This window comes from Haemaphysalis longicornis, unplaced genomic scaffold (assembly GCF_048455015.1).
Source record: "Haemaphysalis longicornis isolate Haplotype H1 unplaced genomic scaffold, Haemaphysalis longicornis Haplotype H1 scaffold_9, whole genome shotgun sequence".
Taxonomy (NCBI): Eukaryota; Metazoa; Arthropoda; class Arachnida; order Ixodida; family Ixodidae; genus Haemaphysalis; species Haemaphysalis longicornis.
In genome coordinates this window covers 22,971,760-22,989,019 of record NW_027526460.1, presented here as the reverse complement: position 1 = coordinate 22,989,019, position 17,260 = coordinate 22,971,760, and the positions used below count along the sequence as shown (strand labels likewise).

General features: G+C 51.0%; 1 long non-coding RNA gene across 1 annotated transcript in view; it reads left to right on the top strand.

The window, feature by feature from the left end:
- Window positions 1-1,323: 1,323 nt before the first annotated feature.
- LOC144152978 (uncharacterized) overlaps window positions 1,324-17,260 on the top strand; it is a 49,476-nt gene continuing 33,539 nt past the window's right edge. Inside the window, exon 1 of the long non-coding RNA XR_013319259.1 lies at window positions 1,324-1,649. This is a non-coding gene — a long non-coding RNA (uncharacterized LOC144152978). The remainder of the gene's footprint in view (window positions 1,650-17,260) is intronic.

Here is a 17,260-nt window from a genome sequence, read left to right as displayed (position 1 = left end):
GCGCTACTGGGCATCCCGATGAGGAAGGAGTAGGTTTACGTTAAGGCCACTCCCAACCGAATTCTAGAAAATAAAGTAGAGTGTGATCGATACAGCCCACACGGAAGACGGCGCTGGAGAAGGGGGTCCTGATTGTAGAGGCGTGGCTGCACAAAGTCAGGTGTATTTCATTGACTAATGGTAGCCCTACGCGCGAAATGACGAAGCATCCTAGCGGCATCGGTCCTTGTGAGGGGAAGCAAGATGGTGCTGTTACTGTCGTAGCCTGCCCAGGCAGCTGAATCAAACAAAACATTGCCGGTGATTCCCCAGTGACTTCGCAGCCAGTAAAATAAATATTATGGCGCTTTGTGACGGCCTGATGAAATTACTATCGTATTTCTGTCCCCAGTTGGTGGAAGGAACCGTAGAGCAGGGCTGCTCGCATTCTTTGAAGGTCGCTTTTAGTATAAAAAACAACGAGCCACTTTCGGGGAGCAGCTTCAATAGAGAGTTTTAGCTGACCGTTTCTGACGGTCCGCTCCGCTCCGATAGCAAGCGGGAGCGCCATTTCGCATGCGTGGAACGCTAGTGCGCTACCGGCGATACCGGAGCGGGGCCCCGCTCCACTAACCGGGGCCTCTTAGCGGACCGTCGCGGCAGCTTACGCTACCGGGCGGAATTTTAACATGGCTGCCCCCGCAATGCGAGCGCGCTCCGGCGAACTTCGTTTCTTCAGTTGAAACACGACCGACGAAGCTGCGAAAGCGCTTCCGAATAGGCAGTGGTGCCACACACCTCAAAGATCTTTAGAACGGAAGCGAAAAACGTCGACCGAAGTGCGGGGCTGCTTCTATGCAGCGCGAGAAAGACAGCCTTGGCTTGGCTATTCCAAAGTTTATCGGCTTGTTTACTGATATTTAGAAAAAATATACCATGTCAGTGACTACATAATACAAAAAAAAAGGTTACATGAGGGCAAGAAACACGTTTATTTTGCTTTGTTTGGGTGACCAAATACAAATTCTTATGTTTCCTTTAGGTTCAAGTTTTGGTTTACAGGCGCACGCGAAACGACCAGTCACGCGAATCATTCCCCGTCGAGGGAGATACGGTTATCGCTTAGCTAAAAGCCTTTCGGCTGCTGACGCTCCGGTTGTGCTGAGCGGGACGTCGGGAGCATCGCGGAGCGTCAAAAACGGTCAGCTAAAACTCTCTAATAGCGAGTTTTAGCTGACCGTTTTTCGCGGTCCGCTCCGCTGTGATTGCAAGCGGGAGCGCCATTGCGCATGCGTGGCGCGCTTGGCCGCGAACGGCATTGGCTCCGGTTGCGCTGAGCGTGCCACCGATACCGGAGCGGACCGTCGAAAACGGTTTGCTAAGTCTCTAATAACGTGTTCACGACTCGAGCCCCGCGGATGGCTGCAAGTTCAGTAGGCATGGGAAGCACGGAATGGGATCGAATTGTGGTTAATTCTGATAGTATAACCGCCGCACCTGCCGAGCCCGAGAGCACTACAGAACCATCTTCGTACATAGGTCTCCGGTCATTGTGCCGCTCATGCAGCAACTTCACGGAAAGCTTTTCACGGCCAGTGGCTGCAAGTCGGCCTTCTTCCCGATTCCCGGAACCTGAAGACGAATCTTGCGGGATGCCAGTCACCACAACGGTGAGCACGGTGTTATCGCAGGCGTGCACTACGTCGTTACTTCAGCCCTGTTCTCTGCGTGGTCGACTTCGGCGGTGCTGCGCAAATTGGTGACATGGTAGCCTCGTGAGGAGCCTGATGTGCAGGCGTAGCGTCTCAGTGGCCACATAGTGTCTATAGGGTGGTCTTGAGCAATACAAATCGTTTCCACTGTTGACGAACACCGCGGCAAACCAGGATTTGGGCCGAGAGCCTACGCTTGAATTCTGTAGATAATAATAGAAATACAGTTCTGAGTTAAAAAGAGGGTAGTAAAAAATGGTCGTGCATATTTCCAACTTCGCGAAAACCAGAACATGTAAAATCGCATTCTAAAAATGACCGGGCCACCAACGCACAAGAAGGGCCTGAAAGACACGGAAAGAAGGAAAGAAGGATGTAGAAGAAAGGCAGGAAAGTTAACCTGGCTAGAGCCCAGTTTGTTATCCTGCACGTGGGAAAGGGAACATAGGCAAAAAAGAGAAAGGAAAAAATGAAGAAAAATTGTAGCAGACAGGTACGCCCAGCGCTGAAGCACTAAACGTTCAAGTTCAGTGATTGCCACTGGAGGCTTTCAGTCTATAATGTAGAGTTTAAACACAAGAACATAAAAAGTATCCTGCTCTTAAAGACGAACCATAGCAGGCAAACCTACTGCTCTCACTCGAAGCAGTTGCTTGCCCCTTGAACTCGCGGGGCCCCGCAGTTTGAATGAATAGGAGGCTGCTTTGCATACAGTCCCGCCAGTCAGTCGCAGGGCCCGAAGACACGACAAAGGAGTGTTCAGCATATGCGCGTGATGACAGCTTGGACATTAGGCTTTGTTCTGCCGTTCACTCCTAATGAGATACCCAAACACGGAGAAAGGGTGCAAGAATGAAATGACGCTGGAGCTGAGTATAGTGATTCAGTATAGCGGATGAAGAACGGTGGCGTTCCTAACTAAATGTTCGCGGGGGTTGCAAGTTATATACACAGATTTTGCCTCAAATGTACCTGCAGTTTTCTTTGCGCTAAACAATGGGAAGATGCATGACAAGCGACAGCGGCTCAGGAGTTTCGTACGCCCATGTCTATATAAACCACTTGGTTTTCAAAGCCTCTGAGCGACGCCGTTACGGTACGCTGTCAAGCTCTACTTGGGCCCGTGATCTCGCTGCGCCGCCTGATTCCGGCAGTCACTTGACGTCGAAGCGTCACAGCGAGTGAGCTACGACGATAAGGCGAGCCCATAAAGTGCTCTTCACATAAAACATATTTAAGTTTAAATGAGAATTTAATCTAGCACTCCAGAGTGCGAGTCCAGCGCCCAACAAGAATCAAACAGCGCTCGTGCTCAGGTGGCCCTTTTTATGATCGACGCGTAAAAACAAGAATACTGGCGTGTGGATATTTTGGTGCACCCCATGGTAGTTCAAATTAGTACGTAACCCTAGACTACAGTGCACTTCGGAGCACGCCTGTTGCTTCGGAACGCGAAATTCCAGTTTGATTTCAGACTCAAAATGAAGCTACAGGGTTAAGTAAACTAAAGAGAAGAAAAACTTAGCAGTGGCTTAGCTCGGCAATGCCAGGATATACGTAGCGTTAGCTAAGGTTCAACTGGTTATTTTTAGCTTCCCTGGCTGTCTAGGATTAGCGTGATTATCATGCTTACTGCTGCTTCAGTGACACCCACCCGGTATACGCATTATGTATATTTATCCGGCCAGGGCTTCTTGCCTCTCTCTCATTAAAGCCAATCAATCAGTCAATCAAGCGGCTCCGACGCAGCGTCACCAATCGCCCCAGAGCTAAGCTGGTTCCACAGGCGCACTCCGGTGTTGCTGCGACGCACGAGCCATCGGTTCCACACCCGGCCATCCCTCGCGTGACCATCAAGTGGACCGAGCGGAACGGAGTGCGGAACGGAGGTCGGCGAAGACGCTGGGCGCGTGGGTTCTGTGTGAGAGACGCCGGGCAACGAGCAACGTTCTGTGCGCCGTGTGACGACATCGCTCCTCGCGCATGCTGAGCACGGCTCTCCAGGAGCCACGCGAAACTGCTCAACCTCGGCCAGTGTAGCTCACGCGCTACAAAATCTTTTCGAACATAGTTGCACAGGACGCGTCCTCGGAAGAGCCTTCGGATAATGCTGCTCAAAAAAACATCCCAACGCAGGCCGCTTGCAGGTGTTGACAACCGGCAGCGTACGCGCTCACGCAGCGTCGGCGATAGGGCAGCGCGCTTTCCTCTCAGCACTTTTAAATTCCGATAATGCATGTTGCCGTCACTGTTTTGTGATTAGCTTTCCCGGCGAAAAACCGTGCCTGCAGTGGTGCGGCCATCGAGCGAGACTCCTTAAGCTTCTCGAGATGCCCTGCGCATCCCGCAGCGTCCTGCACTAGCCCGAGCACGTGTCCTGTCGCCTTAACTGGGTCTTAAGGGCGGACGCAGCCTGATCGGTGCGCGCAATTACGGGCCAGGTTTATACACGGCTTTCACGCCGTCGAAAACAAAGAACGCTGCGAGGCCTTGCGCAGTTCCTAATGGTTTAGGGGGACGCGACAAAGACAAAACCCTGTGCTTAGCTAATTTATAATCTAAAAGCTGGCTGAGTGATTAAGAAGGTTTACACGGTTTGTGTTTCTCAGCATTTTATAGGTGCGCTTAACATGGGGTGGATGCGTAATTACTGCGTGGTCTACGCTGACTAATATACACGAAAAAGAAAAGGGGAAAGCCGCACGTCGTATAACAGAAATGCAAGCTTCGGCTGCTGTGTTTCAGTTGCACTGCTATTGTCTTGTTTTGGTATTGCGGAGGCCTCGGAGGCCTCTAGCAATCTAAGGTATTGCGGAGGCCTCTAACAATCTAACAAACAGCGCTGTGATGCCCGAGACTTAAGGGTAGTGTGGACGTGACGTAGCGCTTTAGCTGGGATGATTGGACGAGACAGTGTGCAAACACAGCAAGGAAGACCATTAAAGAAACAGAACAGACCAAACACTACCAACAACTAAATATAAATAAAAGAAAAATTAAGCTTGGTAATAATAATGAGAATCGTCAACGAGGATGCGGAGCTCACTGACGGAGGGCATTAGCGGTGGCATGTGCATATTCAATTATTGACTCCAGTTACTTCGCTTACTTTGATTGTTTTCGAGATTTAGTTTGCCGAAATCAATGGTAAACACTTTGCGAACGAAACCACTAAGCACCTACAACAGAGAGAGAGAGAGAGAGAGAGAGAGAGAGAGAGAGAGAGAGAGAGAGAGAGAGAGAGAGAGAGAGAGAGAGAGAGAGAGAGAGAGAGAGAGAGAGAGAGAGAGAGAGGAGAGAGAGAGAGAGAGAGAGAGAGAGAGAGAGAGAGAGAGAGAGAGAGTAATAAATTTTCATTTGTCGAGCCGAGGCTCATGCCACGGGCCTCATCTCATGAAGGCATCCCTAGTCCAGGATATCTTTACTTCGACTGGCTTTGGCTTTGGATTCCTTGGCATTGACTGGCTTGGCTTTGACTTTGCAAGAGAGTACTTTGAGGAGTTTTGATTACATTGTGTTTGTATGTTCGTATGCCGGCGGGGTGGCAGGTGCGGTCCCGCAGGAACGCGGAGACGAATTGGTAAGCGCGGTGTCCGCAAAAAAACAAAAAAAGGTTATCGAGGATGGCTTGGTGCGTAACGTTGTCGAAGGCCCCTTTGGCATCGAGGGTGAGGAGTGTTTTGGGGGTGTCACGGGTGAAGTGGCCGAGAAGCTGTTCTTTTATTTGTATAAGGACGTCTTGGGTGGAGAGATGTTGGCGGAAACCGAACATGGTAAAGGGGTACAGGTTACGGTCTTCCAGGTAGGTGGCGAGGCGCTGGTGAACTAGGGGTTCATAGATCTTGCCGAGGCAGGAGGTGAGGGCGATGGGTCGGAGGGTGGTGGCGGAGACGGGTTTGTTGGGCTCGGGTCTGAGTGGCGCCACTGTGAGGGGCACGTGCCGGCTTCCCAGTGGCTGTTGTAATAAGTGAGGAGGTCTTCAAGGGTGTCGCCCTGGAGGTTGCGGACAGTTCTATAGGTAATGTGGTCTCTGCCGGGGGTGGTGTTGCGGGTGAGGCGGGTAAGCATGTCGTGGAATTCGGTCATGGTGAAGGGGAGGTCCATGTCGGCGTTGAAGGGGGTGGGGGGGGGGGGGGGGGGGGGTCCGGTGTATTGAAGGTTCGGGACAGGGGGATGGGAGACCGGATCACCAAAGAGATGCAGTATTGGCAAGTATTGGCAAAAAACAGAACAGGGCGCAGCAAACATTGAAGACGGTGAGACTATCAACTGTTCCGTTCAGAAGGTTGACTAACATTAGAGGGGAAAGGGGGCGGGGAGGTGGATGAACCCACCACTCCTGGATGACAGGAGCAGGCTGGACATGACAGCGCTGTGATTTTGGCATGACAGCGCTGAAGCTGTTTAGAAAATCGTAATTCGTTTGTCTGCAGCTAAAAATACAAAAAAAATGTATAGTGCCCTTGAGAACGTGCCTCACAATGACCGACGGGCAGTTAAGGAAACCAAGAGAATGCCGAGCGCTCGTGTGTGCGTGCCACGCGGCGACCTCCGAGCGTCCCCGGCGCACGTTTTTCAAGCCAAGCACACCCCCTTAGGGAGCTTAGCCCAGATTGGTCAAAAGAGAAACTCCAACGTTCTACGTAATCATGGCAACACTTGCTCGGAACGAGAAAGACTTTACGGTAGCTCACACTTATAGCAACAATTATGGAATAATGGTCGGAGCGGCACCGAAGAAGAAGCAAACTGGCTGCAATCATGGACTTAAACCGTCGTGATGGTCGTGAAGGTTGCGCACAGCTTCGCCACCTTCAAGTCTTACGCGTTAGTGTGAGCTTCCCAGCATTTTTGTCCGTACCGCTGGTGTTTGCGGCTAACCGAGAGAGGGGAGAGCCGGAATATCCTATCGCAAGCTACATTACAATCATTTAGCCCTGAAGCAGTGGTCGAATCGCTTCAATTACGGGAAAAATGCAGTCCGGTGAAAGTAACCGGCAAATAGGGGCTGAAATTGAGAGGGAAGAAACCCGTGATGCTGAAACGCATTGTAAGCGCTCGCTGCGGGGTTGACGCTTAATTTGTCACCTTTCGGTAAAATGACGTATCACAGCAGGGGGAGGCTGTTTTACTTCCGGAAGGTCAGTCCTGGGCAAAGCCTTAAGTTTGGACGCGCCATCTCTGGCTAGAAAGTTCCTTTGCATAAGCTTCAGTGAAGATCGTTTCCCCGAAGTCCGGTGTCGATCAGGAATCCAATCGCCCGGGCTCCGGTTGATTTGGCAGGAGGCTGGCTGGGTGATGGTGTTGAAGTTCTTGGAGGCGGCGGTCCAATTGACGAACTCAAGGCGTTGGGGTTGATTAAATGAGACGAATGGTTTATATGCAGCTATTTACAGTGGGAAAACTGGGTACATGAATAATAAAGGAAAAACTGCAAACTTCAGCTAGACGCTAGCTCCGAGTGCGCACAAATCACTCGAGCTCCTCAACTTCGCCTAACTCTTCCTATTCTCGGAGCGTACACAAACCGCTCGAGAAACGACGGCCGAGACTCTGTCTCGCCGCAAGATCCGTCTAGTTGCCCGGTGCGGCGCTGCACCCTGAACCTCCGACGCGATCTTAACCTCGACTAGGGGGCTCCCAAATCCCAACCTAGCGTTAACGGTCGAGACTCCTTGTCTCGCCGGGAACTGCCAGCTCAGCGCTCAGACGAGAACGATTTCCAACGGCCAAGTTGGGTCTTATATAACCTCGAGATCACACTCTCTCGGGAACGCCCCTGTAGCGTTCGTACACGCGTATGGGCGTGCCCAAATACACGTAGACAGCTGTCACTCAGCACGCCACGGAATATTCATTGAGGCGCCGCCACCTTCGGGTCAACGGCACGCTCGTAGACAGCAAGTTCGAGCGACCCCGCGGGGCGAAAACGAAAGACGGCGACAGTGCGTCATGCTGACCCGGGCGCGACAACAATAGAGACACGCCGGTAATCCCAGCGAGTCCGGCAGGCGTTCCTGGAATCCGGCGCCGCCGTCTGCCCTCTCAATGGGGGATTATCCTTGAGGAATGCGAAGGGCCAGACAATCCGTCTCCCGCGCACGCCGCGACGAATTAGCGGTGGCTGCAGCGCAGTGTCGACAGTGCTACGTCGCCAGACAGAGCGGCGCGTTCTCACGCGCAGCCCGGGCACCTGGCCGCTACTCATAAGTGGACCTTACAACTCCCCCCTTTAAGAGGGTTACTGGGCCTCTTGGTTCAGTCAATCCGAAAAGAATTTAAAAGGGCCACTCGTTTCAACTCTCCTTCCGCAATAACAGCGGGATAAACAAACAAACAAACAAAAAACACGTGGAAGGAGCTAGGTATAACCACAAATGAGCCCCCTTCTATTTCTCCAGCTGATCCAACTCCCTCTAGCCTAAACTACAGACGCAACCTATTCACTAGCCGTCAACAGGGGCAGAATACTCTAGCAAACCGGAAACACACACACAAAAAAAAAAATGCTAACAACACTAAGTGCGAGTAAAAAGAAATTGGGTCGTGTCTCCGGAGCGCGTAAACGCCACCAACAACGGGACAACTCAAGCTATAACACTGATGCGCGCTATAACCGCAAACGCGCACAATCATTCCGGCACTCGAAAACAAGAACAAAAGGAATAAGAACTGGTAAAGAACGCGGGCAACTTTGCAGTCAACAAAAATAAAACGTTAAGAAAGTTTGCATTGCCACTATGCGCACGCGCGCCAATGTTCTCCGTGACGGCGTAGCATGATAACGTTCCTTCAAGAATGTCCAGCTGTGCTTTCGCTCACTTGCGGTGCACAGAAAGTTCAGTTCGGTGCGCGGATCGATCAATTCGGTGCACGGATCGAGCACCCGAGGCATTTCGTCGCGCACAACCACGGCACACACACACACACACCACCAACGAAAAAGGACGGGTGAACGGGAACGTTCACGTCCGTCGTGGCGGTGTTAAGGCTCGGAGGCAATTCAATACTAGCCTCCCCAAACAACAATCTGAAAGCAGGGGAGTGCATTCGCGTACTTCCCGCCCCCTCTGCAGATGATCCAGACCGCGTAGCGTTGCAATGTCAACGCAAGTCTCGACAATTTAGCCCCATGAGGCGAACACAACTTCGGGGAAGACGGAGTGGTATCGCAAAATGCGACTTCGCTTCCTGTCCCATAGGCCAAGTGGCCATGCCTCTCCAATGCCCCAACGTAAGGCAATACTGCGCGCTGGCCGCGTGAGCGCAGGGTTGATGCTGGAGCGTAATGGCGGCCCGCGAACGCGACGACCTTCTCGGGATCATTCTTTCCCTTACGCACAGACTGGCCCACAACAACAACCTCACAAGCACCTGTCACTACCAAAAACCGCTCGTGCACGCTAGGTGCATTCTGAGCAGCGGCCTGACAAAGACAGTTTTTCGGCTGCCCCAGCACGCACTCATCCTGGCACAACTCAGAACTAGGGCCTGTGACACACTGCCAGGTCGCAGAGCTTAGTGCGTCAACCCATCCAGCGCGGCTCCCGACTAAATCTCGGTAATGGCCGCAACCACCACCAAAGCTACGAAGCTCTATCTCAGACACCGGTTTCGCGAGATCACCGATTGCGCCTCGTTCCTCTGTTTCAACTGTAGCTGCCTCCTCACATGGTTTTTCCCTCTCCTTCACAACCTCCTCGGGAGCTCTCATTCTTAGTTTCGCAGTCTCCACGCCTGCGTTTTCATGTTCTCCATCGGCCTCCTCGGTTACACTCTCACCCTCTAGACTACCAAACCCACGCGACATCTCCGTATCGTTCCTACCCTCGTCAAACGCCCCGAGCTCCTCATTCTCCGTCTTCTCGCGTTCTCTCTCACTTCCTCTTCCGTTTGCTACATGTGCAACCCAGCCTACCTTCTCAAGTCCCTTATCCGCCTTCTTTTCCTCAGCCCGATCGTCAGCTCCGTCTCTTTTTCGCTCCGTCTCATCACATGCTTGCTCGTCTTCTCTATCCCTTCTCCTCTGGGCGAGCGCCTGAACGCCCGACACGGCGTTCACTTTCTCGTGAAACTTTCGAGCGGAATTTAGAGCGCGGCGGGCCCCGAGACTTTCCTGCGCGACTCCAGTCTCCTCCGGTCCACTGATTAGAGTTTGGGTACTGCCCGTGCCAGCAAGTTCCGCATGCATTAGCGCAGTGTCCGGCGCAAAAGCAGCTGGCGGCTCTACACTCGCAACAACGGGGCTACCCCTTGACTCTGCTCCTATACCGGACGCGCTCGTCTTCTTTTCCATGCAGCTGTTCACGGCGAAGCCGCTCGCTTCCCGTGCGCAGCCACGGCCGCTTATCTCGTCCTCGCGCGGCTTCAAATTGAAAAACGGGCTGCACCCATCCAACTTTGCTGTCAGCGCGTAACTGGGCCTGTTCGAAGGGTTCTGTCTCATGCGCTGCAGCTCCATTCCCAAACTTTGCCTGCGAGGCTGCTCGTCATGTTCGAGCATCACTTCATTACACCGCTCTACGGTATCACTGGCCGCGCCTACCTCGTCGCTCCTCATCCCAATGTCCATCTCCGCGCGTTCGACATCGGCGGAAATGCTAGCCTCGTGTAGGGAGTCACGGCTGCTTGTTTTGTCATCGCAATGTACAACCTCCAAACACTGGCCTGAACCATTCAACTTCGCTGTTGCTATACAACTAGCTGGGTCTGTGCCCCATTGTTTCTGCTCGCGGGTGTCCGAGCGCAAGGGCGTCTGCCTTCTCCGCTCCAGCTCCAACTCATACCTTCGCAACCGCTCTTCAGATTCGAGCTTCAGCTTTTCCATGCGCTCTTTAAATTCTTGCGCGGCTTTTCTCTTTCGTTCTTCGAATTCACGCGCTCTTTTCTCTTCTCGCTCTGCCGCTTCGCGCTCTGCTTTCTCCTTTCGCTCTTGAAACTCCAATTCCATTCGCCTAATAATCATTATTTCGGACTCCACTTGGACCACCCCTCCTGCCGCCATGTTCGCCAGCATGCTCCGCGTGACTACCATGCAACTCAAGACAGCCTACACCGCCACAACGAAGCGCAAGAAATCCCACTCACCCGCACCTTCGGTGGTCGGCTGCCGCGTCGCCGGCTCCGTGCGCTGGCTTGGCTCTGCCGCTCCACTCCGCGCGGAGCTCGGCTGGTGCCGATGAAGACGGGCTTGCGTCCGCTTGCTGCCCTTGGCTGTGGCCTGGTGTTCTCTTCTGCCAAATCCTGTCGGCTGCGCCAGTGAAGATCGTTTCCCCGAAGTCCGGTGTCGATCAGGAATCCAATCGCCCGGGCTCCGGTTGATTTGGCAGGAGGCTGGCTGGGTGATGATGTTGAAGTTCTTGGAGGCGGCGGTCCAATTGACGAACTCAAGGCGTTGGGGTTGATTAAATGAGACGAATGGTTTATATGCAGCTATTTACAGTGGGAAAACTGGGTACATGAATAATAAAGGAAAAACTGCAAACTTCAGCTAGACGCTAGCTCCGAGTGCGCACAAATCACTCGAGCTCCTCAACTTCGCCTAACTCTTCCTATTCTCGGAGCGTACACAAACCGCTCGAGAAACGACGGCCGAGACTCTGTCTCGCCGCAAGATCCGTCTAGTTGCCCGGTGCGGCGCTGCACCCTGAACCTCCGACGCGATCTTAACCTCGACTAGGGGGCTCCTAAATCCCAACCTAGCGTTAACGGTCGAGACTCCTTGTCTCGCCGGGAACTGCCAGCTCAGCGCTCAGACGAGAACGATTTCCAACGGCCAAGTTGGGTCTTATATAACCTCGAGATCACACTCTCTCGGGAACGCCCCTGTAGCGTTCGTACACGCGTATGGGCGTGCCCAAATACACGTAGACAGCTGTCACTCAGCACGCCACGGAATATTCATTGAGGCGCCGCCACCTTCGGGTCAACGGCACGCTCGTAGACAGCAAGTTCGAGCGACCCCGCGGGGCGAAAACGAAAGACGGCGACAGTGCGTCATGCTGACCCGGGCGCGACAACAATAGAGACACGCCGGTAATCCCAGCGAGTCCGGCAGGCGTTCCTGGAATCCGGCGCCGCCGTCTGCCCTCTCAATGGGGGATTATCCTTGAGGAATGCGAAGGGCCAGACAATCCGTCTCCCGCGCACGCCGCGACGAATTAGCGGTGGCTGCAGCGCAGTGTCGACAGTGCTACGTCGCCAGACAGAGCGGCGCGTTCTCACGCGCAGCCCGGGCACCTGGCCGCTACTCATAAGTGGACCTTACAAGCTTCATTGAGCTAAAAGGAAAAGGTGGAAGAGTGGCTAAACGCTGCGAGCGGCAATGATGGTTCGCTGCCAATATGCTTCCGGAAACCGTCGGTTAGATGGGCGTGATAGAGGTGCCTAACCAGAACGAGGGCGTCCAAAGCATATTCCGGCGTTGGCATTCGGTGGAGTGTTCTCGCAGAAAGTGGTCATTTCAAAGACACTTCATTACTTTTCTTTTAGAAATTCAGAAGGCGGTCATGTCTCGGGTGGAATTGGTATGGCAATTCTGTTGCATATGCGTTGCAATACCGGTTTCATTAGCGTATCGTAGGAGGAAGCAACAAAAACGCTCTGATAATCTCGCCCATGACTGGAGTGTGTCAGAGACATTATTAATGTAATTATTTGTAATATTTTATTCTTTCTGTGCGCCGTAACACCCTTTTCAAGTTGCGTTACCAGCGAGTACATTTCGCCATCCTGCTGAGTTATGCAACTGGCTTGAGCGGAAACGTGAATACCGATTAAATGACAGACTTGTTGCGAAAGTAAGGCTGCACGCCAAGAAACTCTGATATGCGCGGTTTTTCATATATAACGCCGCGACTGAGAAGTAATCGCAGCTCTTTTAAAAGCACCCTGGCGACACGAACGTCGATGTTGCCGCCATCAAGACGCAAAATGGGAAGGAAGTTTGTACGTCTAGCGCTGCTGTTGCGCAATATAGACGCAATCTTTGGTGCTATCACTGACCTTTCTCAGTTATTTGTAATAGTTATTCGGCAGATACCAGAAGAATATAAGAAAAAAAACGAGATATGCTAGCGTTTACGGTAAGGCAAAAAGAGTTTTTGAAAGAACAGCCCTGTCCTGGGGCGTTTGTTTGGCACGAGTTGCGCCAATATTCGAGTGAATGGGCTTTGAATTTGAGCCCTCTCATCTCTAAACATGCACTTTTTTCTGGCCCAGAAGTGTTGCAATACTTTTGGCACAAATAGAGGGGATTTTATCGTTATCGCTTTTCGCGGGCGGCTATTCTTTTACGCTGCCTCAAGTGTACATGGCTTCTCGCTGAGGCTGGAGCGTGGAGGCGTGTGTTCGCGGTTCGCCGATTTGCCCAGACAAATGGTTTGTCTCGAAGGAAAATGCATGCTCTTTGGGTTTGAGAAACATTGGTGGCAGAATCAGCAGGAGTTTGTTGATACTTCTTTTTTGCTTAACTCTGCCCTACACAACTCGATTACTTATTCTTTGGGCAAAAAATTAAAAAAAATAAGAGACGTCGTCAGACGAAGCCATGCTATTTTGGTTTCGAAATCTAAGAAACTTTTATGCATTTCAGTTTTTCTTTTGATTCCAATATTCTTCCCGCTTTTTATCCCTATATCTCATTTCCGTTGGACCCTCCCCAAACAGCACAGTATCTTGCCCAGCCTTCACTCTCTCTCACCCCCCCCCCCCCCCCCTGGCACTTCCTTGTCATTTCTAGCATTGTAAGTCTTTTACACGAATGGCATATGTTGTTTTAACCTTGGGCTGTGCTTTCTTTGAGTGCTCGAACTCCGATATCCCCAGCGCATGCGCGTAGTGCGCTCTGGTCATTTCCCCCCCCCCCCCCCCCACCGCCTTAAGCCGTCCCATCGGCGCCTGTGAACTATCGCGTGCAAAGTCAAATGCTTCGCCGGCGCTCCAAGACTAATGTGCGCTTGCAGTGAGACGACCGATAAAGTCGTAAGTGGGCGCCTGCGCGCTGGTGCTTCGTAAGAAGCCGGGTTACAACAGCGCCTCGTCAAGCTTGGATAAGCAAACAACTTCTTTCGTTTCTTTTGGCTCCAAGAAAGCAGCGTCCGAAAATCCCAACAAACACTGAGGTACTCGGGATGTCTACAGTAATTCACACTATCGACATCAGAACGTGCCAAAGTTCGTGCGGCATGCTTTTAGGCACATTCATTGAAATTGTCGTAAGCCTTTTAAAGAGACCTGAAATAGGGTGGTGAAGGCTATAAGGTATGGAGCTTTCCCTCTTTCCTTGTGCCTCAAAGCGCTGTTGGATTGTACGAGCTGATAAGCCCGAGAAAAACAACCCAGAGACACTTGTCAGGGCGGCGACGAGTTTTGGCTGCTGCGGTGTGTGCCAATTCGAGCGAGGTCCATGTCCACGCCGACGAGCGAGGTCCACGCCGACTTTTTGGGAATTCTCATTGGCAGTGTCCACGCCATAGAGAGGCGACAGCGGTGTTAACGGCATATATGTACCGTGTACCGCGGAAAGTATATTCGCATGCAAGCTAAGTACTGGAGACTGTTTATATATGATATATGCGCATTTGGAGAACACTGACAGAAAGCATGAATGAGATAGGAAGCCGACCGCCGACGGCTCCAAGATAAAAATAAATCAAGATAATATGACGCGATAGCGGCCGACCACGCCGACTTTATGAGAATTCTCATTGGCAGTGTCCACGCCATAGAGAAGCGACGGCGGTGTTAACGGCATATATGTACCGCGGAAAGTATATTCACATGCAAGCTAAGTACTGGAGACTGTTTATATATGATATATGCGCATCTGGATAACACTGACAGAAAGCATGAATGAGATAGAAAGCCGATCGCCGACGGCTCCAAGATAAAAATAAATCAAGATAATATGACGAGTGAAAAGTCTTTATTAATGACGATCAAGACGCAATACAAACATTGCGAAATAAAATCGAGACAAAACATCAACCAATTATTCGACATGAGTTTCTGTCAAATTGCATCGGGGTGCCGTGATAGCCCCCATCTTCTTTTTTTCTGATTCCCGTCTAACAGGAAGGAGATTTCGTCACAAGGACCTAATGGGAGAGCTTTCTTGCATTACACATGGGTGCACAGTGATGCGCGCTTGGGGGTTTCGGCAGCCGGCAATCTTCATTGCGGCTAGCTTCAATCAGCTGGCTATCTTCATTGCTGGGCGGTTACAGCGATTTCGCGTGCGGCTTGTCCACCACAAGGCGGCTGATAACCAGTGGAAAGGGGTTGTGTCGTAGTTGCGGGAAAAGCCTAGAAGACGGCGGATGCACCAGCGGAATCGTTCTGCGCGTGCGCTGTACTCTCACTCGTTCCGCAGCTGCCTACCGTGATGAGGTGCTGACCCATCCACCGGACGGCGCTCCCGCGATGTTAGTAAAAAATTCGGCGGCTGTACATGAGGCGCCGATCAAGAAAATATCTCGAAAATCTTCCGGGGCCTAGAAACAGCTCATCATAACGTGGCCGGCGTATCGCCAAATGTTGCACCTAGGATTGCCGATACGCACATATCTATCTCGCGTCCAAAGGCAAGGCACATGCGGGCGAAAAAATAATAAGACGCAGTTAACAGCACAATTAGAAAGTCTGGCGTAAATCGTCGTCCTGGCTCTCAAGGCAAAACTACAACAATAAAAAAATCCCCGGCCATCTCCACTAACGTGAAACCTGTGGAGAGGTGAAGCACGCAGTGTAAAAGTGTATTCTTGGCACCTTGGCGTTTTTGTCACCGAAAATGAAACCGTTGGAGGTAGAAGTATACGGCTTTGCTGTAAAAGTCTTGTGTCTTTGAAGCACGAAGCATTATAGCGCGAGGCGTAAACGAGTGTACCGGTGTTTTTTTAGTACGCGTTACTTTCTAGCGCGGGGAGGAAACGTGTGTCCTGGTGTTTAAGTACCGTGGCTACATGAGACGATGGTTACGACGACTACATGAGCCGCCAACAGCCCTAGCCCCTAAAGGACTTCGCCCCTAATATTTATTCCGCTATTCAGCAACGTAAACGGCCAGCGGTGATTGCAGTATACTGGTATGAATATTTGGAACGAACTTCCTTCTGCAGTTCGTTTGTCTTTAAATCAAAGTACTTGCAATATTACGGCCTTTCTAAAAGTGTATTCTTTGTCTTCCTTGTTCTGAAATAACACTTGTTTACGTGGTACAGCTCGCTGATCATATTTATATATTACGGCGCAAGCGATAGGAAATATTATTTCATGAATTTCCTTGTTTTGGTTCTTGGCTAGTCAAAGATATTGATCGAGAGCTTTCACATCATCAAGTTTTAACTCGTGATGCCTAATATTCCTGGTTCAATTTCTTGCCATATTTTTTGTGCTGTGCTGCTCAGGCTACCTTTACATTTGCATGTTTTTTCCATGAATTTTTGTATGTGTACCTATATTCCCCTGTCAATTTCTGTGTTTTGAATGGATCGATAACTAGCCAAAAGTTAAGGATGCTGACGTGGTTGTTTGCATTTTGTGCCTGTGAAAGCTGCACAATGAACCATTTCAAGTACAATTTCCGCAATTGAAAAAATGCACACCTTTTACAACCGTTCAAGACATGCACACTTCGAGCTGCAGTTTCATAGCAAAAGAGTAAGCGATTGGCCGGCTTGCTCAAGCAGGAGCTTCAGAAGCACGAAAGACTCGAAGAGGATTTGAGGGGACCTGCCTCTTTTGGATGCCCGGCAGTCAAGGCATGCCCTAAGTCGTTCAAAGTACAGTCACCAGGCAGAACAGCGCTCAAAGTGCTTAACGCTAATATGAAGCCCAAAGGCATTTAAACATGCCCATCGGTGGGAGAAAAAAAAAAGAAAAAAACGCCGCTTTCACAAGTCACCTGGCGCAAATTTTGAAATGCCCACATGCAAGCGCAGCTTTACTTCGTGTGCTTTTTGTTGCATCGCAGGATTCATGTGTAAATACTTCGTTGGCAATACATTGGGCTTCTTGCTTGTATTTGTCATTTTTATTCGCACAGAAAAAAGCTGAGTCTTCGCTTATAAAACGGTTCAGTTTTAAGGTACAGGAGCAATTCCGGGAGGTCAGCTATTTATTGGGGTATAAGGTGCAAGCTTTGGGAATGGTTTTTACTATGTATATGCTTTCTTCTGACATTTTTTTCTCGACTAGTTGTAGTAATTTTTACGGGTAATTTGTGCTTGCTCTCCGTTGCTGTTGGAAATAGCGGGAGGTGAAGCACGCGGAATGTTATGCAAGTTTGTAGCGAGACTATTCTGGTGCGCCTAATTTCCAAATGTGAGTTCTGCGCATTAAAACACGCCTAGCAACACGGATGTATTATGTCGCGATTGCTCCAACCGCAGCAGACAGCTCGGGTAGTGCGGAAAAAGCGTGACTGCTGCGCATCTAGTGCTAGTGGCAGCCACAGTCATTGAATTTCTTACAATATACACTAGAGAGGAATCTGGCGCTAGCGTCTATACGGCTCACATCAAGGCCGTCTGTGTCATCATGGGCCGCCATTACATCATGCACTCGCCTTA